A 9111-nucleotide genomic window follows, 5' to 3' on the forward strand; every position below is an offset into this window, starting at 1 on the left:
AATAAAAATACAGACCTACTAGAGAACGGACTTGAGGATACGGTGAGTGGGAAGGTTAAGCTGGGATGAAGTGAGAGAGTAGCATGGACATATACACACTACCAAACATAAAATAGATAGCTAGTGGGAAGAAGCCGCATAACACAGGGAGACTAGCTCGGTGCTTTGTGACCACCTAGAGGGGTGGGATAGGGAGGGTAGGAGGGAGGGAGTTGCAAGAGGAAAGAGATATGGGAACATATGTATATGTATAGCTGATTCACTTTGTTATAAAGCAGAAACTAACACACCATTGTAATGCAATTATACTCCAATAAAGATGTTAAAAAACAAAAAACAAAAAAACACTGAGGGACAAAACAAAAAGGAGCTGGGGGACGGATGGGTACCATATGTAAAGAGCAACTTATAATACTTATCAATTATCCATCCATAGACACTTTCTGAGGAGTAGTTCTTTTATCTAGATTGGAAATCTGCCTGGTTATTCCAGGTCAAAGAAAGAAAGTCTTCCAATCTCAGATATTAACCTCTTTAATTTAATTCTAATTTGCTGTTTCAGATTCAATGTAATTATTAGTTCATTTAATCCTAATGACAACCCAGGAATATAAGTGCTATTGTTATTTTTTTTTTAATTGATAAAAAAAATGATGACTGGTGAATTCAAAACTTAGGAAATTTGCCCTAAGCACACAGCAGGAGCCTACTGGAGTCTAGGTAGTCTGACTTTATACTCCTTATTTGTAGCCACTTGGCTATGAGACACGTACTGGATGACTACCACTTTGAGGGTAGGCATGGCACCATAAAACCTTACCCAATGCTTGACATATTATAGGTGTCCATTTTATGTTGGCTAAATGAACCAAAATGAGGCAAATGAACCAAAAGAAATAATATTAGATACTTAGAGACCAAATAACTATTGTTAATTGGTTAAAAAAAACTTGATGTACACATCTGAAACAAGAAGCCTGCCTCTTGATGCTACCTCCTTTTTTTTCTTCTATAAAAAATATCTTATCAGTAGCTGTACAGTCCTATAACAAATCTTTATTGGAAGCAAGGTTAAAGTAGATTAAAATATTTTACAATGAAATTTGATTCTCCCAGTCAACCATCCTCATCCTCTTACTAGAGAGTAAGGGAGTACCTTCTCTTATTCCCAAGAAGGACCAATGCCAAAAGACATCTACAAGTATTTCCAGACATTATTTCCCTGAATGCACATATACTATACATACTGTATTCCACTTTGCTTTTTTAACCTAGCACTGCATCTTGAAGATATTTCCCTATTAGCACAAGTAGTTTTAACTCATTAAAAAAAAAAGCATAGTAGTCCCTCTGATATCAGAGATAGGCTGTAGATAATTTCCTTTTTCCCTTGTAGATGATTATTTTTACTGCTTCCAGATTTTCTGCTCTTACAGACAATGCTGTGGAGTAAATTCTTTTTCAAATTCCTTTGATTTCATTTATGAGAGAATATCTTGAAAAAATTCAAGAAGTAGAATTTTTAGGTTAAACATGACCTTCTAAAAATTGCAAGATATTGGTAAGATTAACTACAATGAGAGTGTGCCAAGTTTATCAATGTTAGAATCCTGTAAACCATGCATGAAAGTAGGGTTTTTCCACATGTTCATAGACAGTATATATTAGAAAATAGTTAAATTTTTATCACCACTCAGCTATTGCCAAATTTAGAACATGGTTACCTAATTTGCATTTCTTTAACAGTAAGTGAAGTTGTATATCTTTCCATAAATTTATAGACAATTTATATTTAATTTTGTGAAATGCCTATTCATATTATAAACTCATTTTAATATTGTGTTGATTTTTCAAGAGAAATCTTGTATGAAGCTTTTTAAAAATTTTATTTATTGCAGTAAGAACACTTAACAAGAGACCTACCCTACTAAGTTCAAAATCAGGAATGGAGAGAGAAAAGAAATCATGGTAAAAGGAAGAATTATAGGCATTGAATCCACTAAACTTTAAAACCAAGACCAAACAATACCAGTTATATTGACCATAAAACTTTTTGACACAGTAAATATAATATAAAATGCTAAATATATATTTATAATATGTAAATACCAAAGATTTTGAGGAGAACATGAAAAGGTTTCCTTATTTTTCAGAGCAGGATATCAATAGAGCTTATCTAAATTTGAAACATAAGGTTAAAAAATACTCTAACATCTTAAATTATCTCTAATTTCATTTATTGATTTCAGATAGCTCTTTTGGTAATTAATGTCAGGTGGTGAAGGAACATTTATCTAAAGCTCAATATTCCCTAATTTCAAGGCAGTTTTCACATCGTACCTTTTTTTTTTTTTTTTTTTGCGGTACACGGGCCTCTCACTGTTGTGGCCTCTCCCGCTGCAGAGCACAGGCTCCGGACGCGCAGGCTCAGCAGCCATGGCTCACAGGCCCAGCTGCTCTGCGGCTTGTGGGATCTTCCCAGACCGGGGCACGAACCCGTGTCCCCTGCATCGGCAGGTGGACTCTCAACCACTACGCCACCAGGGAAGCCTTACATTATTTTTTAATTAACTTTTAAATTCGATGATCTGTATGTTATAGCACAGTTCAGACTTCCACATTTCCAGTTCTCAATAGACATATATGGCTAGTGGCTACTGTAACAGACAGCACCTCTCTAGGAGAAAACACTCTAGGAGAATATTTTCATAACCTTGTGGTAGGCAATGATTTTTTAAACATTAAAAAATTAAAGCACTAATCATAAATGAAACAAATTATAAATCTGACCAATAAAATATTTCTGCTCATCAAATATACTCTTTTTTAAAAATTATTTATTTATTTATTTTTGGCTGTGTCAGGTCACTGAGTGATTATTAAAGCACATTATACACAGAGAGAATAATTTCAGTACATACATTCAACCAAGGACTCATACCCAAAATATATAAACAACTCCTACACATCAATAAGTAAAAGAATAAAAGTCTTGATTGAGAATTTCGTAAAAATGTATTGAAGTTTTGCTTGATATCATTTAGTTTTCATGGAAATGATAATTAAAATACAAGAAAACACCACTATCCAACCACTAGAATGAAAAAAAAAATGACAATACTAAGTGTAAAACAACTGGAATTCATACATTGCTTATAGGGAGTGTATACCTGTATGACCATTTTGGAAAAATTGTTTGGCAATGTCTATTAACATTAAGCATTTTTTTCTCTATACTACTCCTAAGTATATACCAAACAGAAATGAGTACATATATCCAAAAAAATATATGTTTAAAAATGCTCATTTCAGAACAATATATAGCTGCCAAAAATTACGGAGTCCCCAACACTCATCAGCAATACCATGGATAATCATGTAATGATATATTCACCAGTGGACTATATTAACAACAATGGAAATGAACAGACAGCATATATAGACAGAAGTATGTATAGCACTCACAGATACAACGTTCAGGAAAACAAGCCAGATGTATAAGTGTACCTATTGTACCAGCCCATTTATATGAGTCAGAAGGAGAAGCAAATGAATCTGGTGTAATTGCCACCAAAATAATGGGTATTTTGTGGAGGGTACTGAGTGAGAGAGGACAAGAGAGAACCTTTCACATTGCTGGAAATAGTCTATATCTTAACTGTGTGATGATTGCACAAGGGTAGGCATATGGAAAATTTCATCAGCTGGTACACCTAAGATTTGTGCATTTTATTGCATGCACATTATGCCTCAATACAATTTTTGAAAATCTTAAAAGTCTAATATGAGGCAATGAAAGATTCCTGTAGGTCAAACAACTCAGGAGTGATAGGAATAAAAATTTAATGATATAGAAGATAAGTCTTTTCATGGAAATAAAGATTGCTTGGACTAGAGCATGATACAGACTTTTCTAAGCTGTTTTATCCATCATTTTTTTAGTCTATTTGGTTTGAATTTAAATTATTTTTATATTATGGCAATTTTGATAGCTAAATTGCTTCCATGATTTGAAATCTCCAGATATATTTAAGGGCAGAAAGAAAATAATTGCTATAATGAGTGAAAAAGAAGTCTTTCTGCCTCAAGCTTACAAAGATAAGAAGGCACTTAATGGAGCTTCTGGTTTGACTTTAAAAAGCACCCTACATGGGGAAACCCTCTTTCCATGTAAGTTAATGATCCAGGAAGAGTATTCATGAATGGCAAACTAGTATGCTGTATCTAAGGTAGGAAGGAAGCAGAAAGAGTAAGCGGGTTGGCTTATGCCATAAAAGACCCAGTAACATTTATGCTATCAGAACTGGTCTAGAAAAAGATAAAATGCAGACAAAGAAAGACACGTTCGGTAGGACACAAAGGGTGCAGTTAGTCCTTCATTGTGGACAATAACTCTTTAAAGGATCCACTGACTCTTAAACATGACCAGATAGGGAAGGAAAAAAATGAAATACGTCAGAAGGTTTACAGAGACCCAGGAAGGTATCTGGCCAGTTTCTCTGTATTCCCAGAGGCTATTATTTAAGCTTTGTGTCTTAGAACAAATTCCCTAGAAGCAGAACTTGAAACAGGAATTCCTTTGCTTGTGATTTCTTTTTTTTTTTTTTTTTTTTTTCAGTACGCGGGCCTCTCACTGTTGTGGCCTCTCCTGTTGCGGAGCACAAGCTCCAGACGCACAGGCTCAGCGGCCATGGCTCACAGGCCCAGCCGCTCCGCGGCATGTGGGATCTTCCCGATCCAGGGCACGAACCCGCATCCCCTGCATCGGCAGGCGGACTCTCAACCACTGCGCCACCAGGGAAGCCCTGCTTGTGATTTCTTGATGGAGTAACTCTCCAGTGAAATTTGTAAGAGACTAAGGGAAGCAGAGTAAGACGTCAGGCATAAATCTGGGTCCAGCATAGTCAGGACTAGCTTCAGCCTGATCCCATAGGGAACTCTGGAGTGCGAATCAGCCACAGGGTTGCCCTAACCAGAAGCAAGGGGGGTGCATTTTTGAGCTCTTACATCAATTCATCTTGCAGGCCTGGCATGGAGAAGAGGCAAGGATGGCATTTTTCAGGAGAAGGGGCAGACAGTGCTCTCAGCAGCTGAGGAATGGGGGACTAGCCAGATAAAGGGGTTGTGTGAGGGGTGCCAGCAGCATATATGCACCTAGAAGAAGGGTGGAAGGAGGGATCTTAACCTCACCCTTTCTTGCTTACCCAAGGCAGTTGAGCAAGTGTCTACCTGTCTTCACGTTTAGGTTGGTGTTATTCAAGCTTTAGCAATTTGCAAAAAGAATATACTATTATTATCAAATCACCTTATCAATACTTTTCTTTAAGTTGATTCACTAATTTTTTTTGTAAACAAATTACACTTTGATTCAGCAATGCTGTCTGTGAAACTACTATATGTTTGGGTTACTACAATCTCAACACATAGCCAAAAACATGTACAACTATTAAAATTTAAATACAATATGTTAGTATGATCTGAAAGCTTCTCTCATGACACCAGTGGTCCAAGTACCATCCTTTGAAGAACATTGGTTTAAGGGGTGTCCAAAAGCACACTTGATCTCAAAATATGGCCTTTATTATAGGAAACTTATTATGGTGTCTGAGGTTACCATCCAGAAAGCTAAATCTTTGCATTATGATTGAAAAATGTAAATATGTCAATTGAGAAGGAAAAATCATTACCAAACCTTATCACAGTTAATCTTGACCCTTGTATACAGCAGGGCTCCCAGAGAATGGAATACCAGAGAGGTAATTTTTTAAAAACATTTTATTGAGGTAGAGTTAATTTACAGTGTTGTCTTAGTTTCAAGTGTACAGCAAAGTGATTCAGTTATACACACACGCACACACACATATATATTCTTTTTTTACATTCTCTTCCATTATAAGTTACTACAAGATATTAAGTTTATTTCCCTGTGCTATACAGTAGGTCCTTGCTGTTTATCTATTTTATATATAGTAGTGTGTATACATTAATCCCAAACCCCTAATTTATCCATGCCAACCCCCGCCCTTTCCCCTTTGGTAACCATAAGTTTGTTTTCTGTGTCTGTGAATCTATTTCTGTTTTCTGAATAAGTTCATTTGTATCATTTTTTTAGATTCCCCAAATAAGTGATATCATATGACACTTGTCTTTCTCTGTTTCACTTACTTCACTTAGTATGATAATCTCTAGGTCCATCCATGTTGCTGCAAGTGGCATTATTTCACTCTTTTTTATGGCCGAGTAATATTCCATTGCATATATGTACCACCTTTTCTTTATCCATTCATCTGTCAATTGAATTGACACTTAAGTTACTTCCATGTCTTGGTTATTGTAAATAGTGCTGCTATGAACATTGGGGTGCATGTATCTTTTTGAATTAAAGTTTTCAGTTACCATATGATCCTACAATCCCACTCCTGGGCATATATCCAGAAAAAACTCTAATTAGAGAGGTAAATTTTGATATTTGAGGTGGGGAGATCATAGATCCTGCCCATGAGAGTTAGAGGAGAGGATGAAAATATTTATGTATATATATATATACACACACACACACACACACACACACACACACACACACACACAAAAGGGAAGTGGAGGAGAAGTGATCAGGATGTCAAGAAAAATATCAAAATCCAGCCTGCCTACATTCCAAATTTCAGTGATTAAGACACGTTGATATTAGTGAAAATATGGACTTGTAGACCAATGGAACAGAATATAAATCACCTATATAGTTAATTGGTTTATGACAAAATCACCAACACAATAGAATGGAATGGGTAAAAGAAAGTCTTTTCAACAAATGATGCTAAACTGGATATTCATATGCTAAAAAAAAAGAACCTTGGCCATTATTGACACCATACACAAAAAGTAACTCCAAATAGATTATTGCTGTAAGAGTGGACTTAAAACTATAAAACTTCGAGAATAAAACAGGAAAATACTTTTGTGTTTTTTGGCTAAGCAAAGATTGCTTACAACACAAAAAGCCTGAACCATTAGAGAAAAACAGGCTAAATTGAATTGCATCTTTTTTTAAAGCTCTTTAAAAGGCATTATTAAGAAAACAAAAAGGCAAGTGACAGTGAGAAAGTACTTGCAACACATATATATCAGACAAAGGACTTGTATCCAGAATGTATATATATAAAAAAAAACTCCTACAACTCAATAAGAAAACACACAAGCTAATAAAATATGGGTAAAAATTTGAATAGAGAGTTTACTAAAGAAGATATGCAAATGGCCAATAAGCACATGATGAGATGCTCAATAACATTAGTCATCAGGGAAATGCAAACCAAAACCACAATCAAATACCAGTACAGACTGCTGGTCAAAGGGGAACCAGAGTGTCCTGATTTAACTTTTGGAGGGTTTCTTCCTGTATTTTAATAGCAGGTCTTTTCAATTTTCAAGACCTTTCAAGACATTCTGCAAATGTAAGCAGAAATCGTTAACAAGCCAACCCCAAGGGTTTGGGGGCATACATGATTTCATTAGACCAATTTGAAAAATGATAAGTAATTCTAAAGATGCTGTTTTTCATCTTTTCTGTAATGAATGTGGGAGGTGCAGGATGCTTAGTTTTGTGTGTCATTTCAGGCTGGGATAAGGGGCTCCCCTGGGTCCTGCCTCATTTATGCTGCCTCATTCTTAGGCAGGGAAACAAAATGACACCAGCTTGCATCCTGGCTTTGTCATATCCATGCCTGAAGATGCTTTTATGTAGGCGATTCTGGAAATGTGAGGATTTAAGTTCTACTCCTCGAATAATTCTCTCAGAGAAGTGGGATTTTTAGATGTTGGATTATGAGGTTAAGAGGAGAGAGAAGATAAAGACTATTGCTAAATAAATGTCCTGCTTCTGCTGTTGGGATAGATACAACAGCATCCCAGCTGCCACCGGTCACCACCAAATATTGTGTTTGTCACACTTCATTTAGCAGCCTTTCAGGACTGGCTGAGCTTGAGCCTGGCCAAGATTATAGACTGTTAAAAGTCTCTAAACAAGAGCTCATAATAAATCTCCCCATGAAGCCAGGGCCAAAAATGAAGGGAGCCAGGTTATCACAGGGCTTTGTGAAAAGGATAAAGGTAGGATCAATACTGCAGAGAAGGGCTGGGGAAAGGAAAGAAGAAAGGCAGACATTTTCTGGAGATTAATTTGCAGAGATTTTTCTGTTTCTATATGAGCCTCACTAGCTACAGACAAATCACTCTCATCAACCCCATAATCATCATCTACAACCACTAAAGTAATAGAAACTGTGTAAGAGTCCAAGGAATTGGGAAGAGTGCTAGCAAGGGGGGCTGGGGCAGGAAGTAAAAGAATTAATGTTGAGCCTTGGCACTGTTACGATGCTGCTAGTCTATAAGCATATGTCTGCAGTCCATGGAAAGAAGATGTGGGGTAGAAGAGATGTGATCTTTTCCTTGAAATCAATTAGAATTTTCTTGCAGTCAAATGTATAGATACCTATTGCAAAAGCTAAAGAAAAGAAAAGTGTACCAGGCAGCTGATCTCATCTTGAATGGTCTTCTGAGCCCTCGTCTCAGACCCATCCTCTTTGATCGGCTCTGTTATGTGGATGTCGACACCAACAAAGATGTTCAGAGTCAAAGAGTGGAGGGACGTCTTCAGAGTGCCTGCTGGAGAATGTGGATGAATGCCAGGTTCTGGTCTGTGAACCAGGAAGGAAGGCAGATATAAACAGGTAAAAATTACATGGTGTTGCAGGGACTGAGACAAAGCTAGGTGCAGGGGGCTGTCCAAACCAAGTCTGTAGGGAGGATGAGCAGAATAAGAGGTATGTGTGAGGAATAGATGGAGCATAAAATGCCAGGAGGAGAGAATGTAAGGTGAGTCTGGAGAGGTGGGCAGAGGCCAGGTCACGAAAGGGCTTCATATCCATGCTAAGGAGTTTCAACTTTATGCCTGAAGATAATGCAGAGACATGGAGAGTCTCAGGACATTGGAAGATCTTAAGAGCCTTATAAAGAGATGATTGTACTTAGAGTGTGAAGAATGGATTAGAGGGGAGAAAAACTAAAAGCAGGGAGATTGGTGACTATAGCTCTACTGGTCCAGGTAAGAAATGG

Source organism: Mesoplodon densirostris, chromosome 16 (genome assembly GCF_025265405.1).
Source record: "Mesoplodon densirostris isolate mMesDen1 chromosome 16, mMesDen1 primary haplotype, whole genome shotgun sequence".
Lineage (NCBI taxonomy): Eukaryota > Metazoa > Chordata > Mammalia > Artiodactyla > Ziphiidae > Mesoplodon > Mesoplodon densirostris.